Genomic DNA, 6000 nt, shown 5'->3' with positions numbered 1-6000 from the left:
AGGAAAAATTTTGGTCTTGAAGTTTGTAGAATACGGTTGAGATAACAAACTTTACCCAGCTTTACAGCAGTGGCAGTTACATCAATCTGGGTCAAAATGCTTGCTACAAATACAGATATTTTCCACTTTTACATGAATTTGTAAGTTGCTATTAAATTTAACAAGGTACTGCAGATATCAGACAGAGGAGATGGAGAGCAGAGGAGGAAAAGATTAATTTTATTTTTTTCTAATCCTCTTCATCTAGTTTATTAATCTTCCTTGAAATACTTTTCAGGTGAATGGGTTACCTCTGGAAAGAAAACGGGGATTAGAACTCCCACCCTACTGTCCGATCCCTTGGAGCCAGAAAAGCTGTCTCCAGAGGTTCCCGCGGTGCTGGAGGGCCGGGAAGAGAGCAGGCAGCCCGAGCAGAAGAGCCTGCGGAGTCGCCGGCCCCGCTGCGGGCTCCAGTCCTCCCTTCGGCATCTGGACCAAACTGAGCCGTGCTCTCTCCCCCAGCCGAGCCCAGCGCATGACGTCATGGAGAGGAAAAGGGATTGCACGGCTCAAAAAAAAAAAAAAATTAAAGCTGCAGCCCAGAATGGGAGCCCTTGCCCTGCACGCCGCAGCCCTCCTGGTTGCGTGGCCCAGTCTGTCACCGTCAGACCAGAGAAGCGGCTGCTTTGGAGGTGCAAATCGGGCAGGTTTGAGGGGCGATTTAGGTGCAGTCACGCTGGTCTCAGCTTCTGTGGCTACGTCTGGGAAGAACATACGAGCCAAGTGTCGTCTTCTTTGTTGGTGCTATAAAGCGCAAAGCGGGGTTAAGCAGAGTGGTTTGACGGTGATCAGGGGATGCGGCTGCTGTACACAGCAGCCCGACAGCTCCTGCCTTGTGGACGATAGCACAAAGCAGCACAGAGTTTTTCCTGAGTTTTACCATGGGCCAAGCTAGATGCATGGGGAAGGTACAGGAGGGATTCGGAGCTATGAATTACATATTTCTGGGGTGTAATCCGTGTAACTTGTCTTAAATATCTACCGCAGGATGGGGAAAGCTGTACTCAAAACCAGCTTATTTTTCTCAATTGATAACTAATACCACAAAACGATCACTTAGCATTAAGCCCAGCCACAAAATGTCATTCTAAATAACTTTCTGGAGCTGGGAAGTGCAAGTAACTACGATGAGATTTTCAAAGCCTCAGAAGCAATTTTTTAACTCTGCTTCATATCTAATCGCTTTGGTAATGTGATCAGTTTGGTCCATTTGGAGACAGCAGCATCTCAGTGCTCCCTTTTGTGTCCCTGAGGAGATGGTCTGAGGTGAAGGAGGTGCTGAGGGCAGGCACCAACCTGGAGGAAACCCTGAGTGACCAGGACAAGGGGCAGTGGGAACCAGGGTGCTGGGGAACTCTAGGAGGCCTGACACGGATCTAGAGGATTCCCCAGAAAAGGAGGGATAAAGCGTGGGGGTTACTACCACAGAGGAGTGATCCACAGGGGCCATGCTGAGGAAAATTGTCCCATAATTGATCATTTGAAGACCAGACATATCCCCTCTTACAGAAGCAGACCACAAAGAAAGACCATGGAGCAAAATAGGCAGTGAGGAATTTCTTCAAGGACCATGTTCAATGAGGAAAAAACCAAACTTCCTACCTTTTATCAGAAGAAGGACTGTGAAGAAGACTAGGGAAATGGGTTTTATCTTGGTGTTCAGTATTCATGAGAACCATAGTTTATTCAAGGTTCAAAGACAATGTTAAAATTGGAGAAGATAATGAAAATAACCACAAAAATTTTTTGAGAGCTTCAGAAATCTGATCTCTTCAGTTTATCAAAGATTGAGAGGTACAGTAGGTTTCTTCATGAGGAGATAATACTAAGAATATCTTTAATCTAGTGGAGAGAGGTGTACCAAGAATCAGCGGCTGAAAGCTGAAGCCAAAAACATTCAACCTGGAAAGGAAAGCCCCCCCCTTTTTTTTTTAATCACTGTGAGAGTAATTAATTAATGAGGTGGGGGGAAAATGCCAAGGGAGCGGTGGATTTTCTTTTCTTGATGTCTCCAGTTCAAGACTGAATAACTTTTTGAGGAAGTGCATTTGCCAAATGCCAGTTTATGAGCACAGTACAAGGGTAACTGGGTGCAATGTACTGGTCTGAAGTGTACAGGAGGTCAGAGTAGATGATCTAACCATCCCTTCTAGCCTTAAGTTCCATGAATCTATGAATTATCCTAGATCTGTTGGCATGCAGTAGGATTGAAAAAGCAAGCCTTTGAGGAAAAAACTGTTTGCAGTTTGCCTCAGGAAAGTAGTCTTCTGGTTCATGCAAAGGAAACCAGATTGATCTGTATTAATGGTGTCTGGCAGAACATTTTCTTAGTTGCTTGCCAAAGTTTTGGTGAGGGTTTTATTGCCAACTGTAGGAAGTGATATGAATTGATATAAAATATACAAACAACTGGGTAACCTTCTCATGGGAGTGAAGTATATATGATGAACCTAATTTCTTTATTTTTGTTCCCTTCAGAGAATTCAGGAATTTGGCTCTTCCCAAAGTGTAGCAATCATGCCTAGGCATTTTATAGACTCCTAGTGAGAAACTGCCAAGCCTTAGAGACTTGTCAAGGGCAGAGGTTGAATATTAATCTTCACCACTGTCATTTCAACTGCATCTGAGCTCCCTCTTCTGACGTCTAGATTTCTTTTTAACCCCTTAGAGGGGTTTACAGTTGAACTCTAAAATAATCCTACCAGGTATACACTCCTTGGAACAGGTACTGCAAGTCTCATCAGAGTGCTGTGGACAATAGCACCTGAACAGCAACTCCTTTGGCTGCAGGTCCATATCCTATCATTTCAAGCAGGGATGTCTGTGATCCTTTCTCAATAATGTAAATACTTTCTTTTTTTTTTTTTAACTACATTTTTCTGCTGCCATCTTTTGTGCAAAGCCTTTCAGGGTAACTTTTTCAAATACAATTATACTAGGAATAAAAGTCCCCAGACATTTCAGCCACTTCTCCTTGATTTACTGCATCTGGATAGCTTCCTAGAATGCTGTCCAGAAGAGACACTGATTTTAAAGCTTGCGCAATGTTTAACGGAATCAGTTCTTTATTACCCTCAGAGGTATGCACTCTTCTATAATCACATCACAACTCCGATTGTAGTTTATGTCTAAGCTGTCATCCTCAGAAAGCAACATTTTATTCTTTTTGAAATACATAGACCCATACATGAATAAACATTTCCTGTCTTTTTGGCTGGCAGGGGTTTGAGAGCATTCTTACACTTTTTTTTTTTTTTTTAATTTTGTGGTAATACTTATCTCTTTGACTACCATTGTTTTTTAACATGTAAAGGTTGTCTGCGTGGTCACACATCCCCTCAGACATCCTCACCCAGAGCCATGTTTCAGCATTCCCTCCCAGTGTCTTCAGCGTTTCATCTTTGCCAGGCTTTTTTTGTCAAGAAAAGAACTCCATGGTGGCTGCTAATTCAGCTTTAGCTGAAGGGAATAAGGGAAGACGACCGTCAATTATCAGCATTTTCGCTTGACTGTGTGTAATGTTGCTGTTCCTACTTTTTGCTTGGGAGTTTTAGCCAAGCTCTTTTTGGTCCAGGTAAGTGGTTTTCTAGCATGGTAAAAATTCACCATCCAGAAAGTATTCATTTTACTCATTAGATCTTGGGCATGTATATTGCACTCCAAAGTATGCTTTCCCCTTAGGGAAGAAGAAGGGAGAAGAAATCCTACAAGGTAGTTGATCATCATCTTTTAGGATGCATCTTCTAAAAGATGCTACGATGATGAGCTAGGCTGTGTGGAACTGGTTTCATTTCTGCCAGTACAATCAGATATTAAAATCCCACTTGATCCCTAGGCTAGAAGAAGAAGCAGTGAAGTGCTTCTAGCAGTGAAGACCTGATGAAAATGCAGGGAGTCATTTATCAATTTCCTCAAGGCTTTTCCTACAGACTACAGTCCTCTGGCCACTTCGTCTTCTCTCAGCAGACCTGTTTGATAATACCTGCTTCCAAACATGGCTACCAGCAAAAGGCATGAACTAGTGACAGCAACAGTACAAAACTCATGAGAAAATGTTAAGAAAACAGATGAAGAACAGCATATTGAGGAACAGCCTATACAATGGAAAGGATGGTTTTAGAAGGTTATTGGTGCACATTGGATTGAGTTTGACAAATGCTGGCCATTTACAGAGCACTAATGATAGCTAACAGGCAATTTTGTGCATATTTTCAAAAATAAGAACTGAGCATTGAATTATTGTTGCTATTCAGACTGATAGAAGTTTTACCATCTGTTAAACATTCTTAGGTTTCAATTATTTGTCTTCTTCTACCTAGAAATGCAAAATTAATTGTAGAGTGGGATATATACAAAAGGAAGGACTGAGAAAAAGAAGAAGGCTCCCCACAATAGCTTGGCATGCTGAAATCTAATCTTCTAGCACTGAGGTAAGTTATGATGCTGCAGGCTACAGAGAGTGAGGTTGTCCTCTGACAAAAATATCTGTCTTGCTTTGTACCACAGAGTCATCCCAAACAATACGAATTTCCATCCTCATCCTCTTTCTCTCACTTTCATTCTGACCATAAATTTCATCCTGAACCAGAAAGTTTCTCCATCTGAAGTCAAAACCGGTATGTTCATGGGAAAAAATTTTGGTTTCAAACTTTGATTTTCAAATGAAAAATAATTCTTGCCAAAGTCTGCAATCATTTCTATTCAACTGTAGCAGCTGTTAATGACAGCTATGCTGAGGGATTATACACCATGTATCCATAAGGACTGGTGCTTTGTATTTTTTGTTTGTCTTCGATGTATTAGTCTTGTCTTCCTTGGGACTCTTCATAGCTGTATTGCAACTCCACTGGGCACAGAGAGGTAGAAGATGAAGTTCAGACAAGGCTTGTACAGGCTCGCCATTCTACCACTGCGTTTTCTAACCCCAAGGTTAGCAGGGTTAGATAGTCAGTGCTGAAAACAATGGCCTAATTGAAAACAATTCCCTAATCTGTAAAGCAGCTTCTGTGAATGCTGTCACAACTAGAGGCTCAAAACTCTGAGTGTAGGCACTGACTCTCCCCAGTTTATTTACTTTGCAGCTGGTATATTCAAGCACTGGTGTGACCTCTTTCCGCCTTTCCCTCTATACATTTTTATTCTTGAGTGTAGAGACATAAATGTATTATTATGTATTCCTTTCTGTGGTAACAATACTGATTATGCTTGAGTGTACTACACCAGTTATAATGGCAGAAAAAGTTGTGAACAGATGCTATTTGAAGGTAGCTACTGTTCTGAGGGGAGAAGACAGTTGTGATTAGATGGTCTCATTTCTATGCGTGATTCTGTGTCCCTGAAAAGAAACTAATACCAAAGCCTTTCTCCTCTGATGATGGAACCAAATGTCTGAGAACCTACCATCTTTATTCCCTTGCCAGGAATCAGACAGACCAACGATGAGAGAAAAAAAATCAAAATCATATAACATGCTGGATAGTGCTTTATGGAACACAGAATCAGAGAAATGTGGCTGACAATTTGGTAGGCTCTTTAGAGACTAATAAACTAGGTGAAAATAAAAATGAAAAAGTTCTAACATCTAGATGATTTAAGCACTAAGCAGAAGAAAATTAAATTATCTAGTGTACAAACATTCTCCTCCAGCTATAGAAGAAAAAAAAGAAAGAACAAGAGAACACTTTTTTGATAGAGTATCTTAGAAGAAATTCCTGGATATGAGAATCAAATACATCATCCAGATGGGAGTTCCAATTTCTTCTAGATTGTGTTGACTGTTTACATACAGGCATATGTTTAAAAAACCTCATTGTGAAAAATGGCAACAATCCTTGGGTAAACTAGCTGTAAGAGAGTATTCATTATGTTGAACACTCAAACCTAGCATTGCACAGACAAAGCCTCTGTTGTGATACCAGCTAGCAGGACACAACATGATCCCACAGTGACAAGGCAGATGAT

This window comes from Haliaeetus albicilla, chromosome 17 (genome assembly GCF_947461875.1).
Source record: "Haliaeetus albicilla chromosome 17, bHalAlb1.1, whole genome shotgun sequence".
NCBI classification, from domain to species: domain Eukaryota; kingdom Metazoa; phylum Chordata; class Aves; order Accipitriformes; family Accipitridae; genus Haliaeetus; species Haliaeetus albicilla.
The sequence above is the reverse complement of the archived record's forward strand: the minus strand, read 5'-3'. Positions refer to the sequence as shown.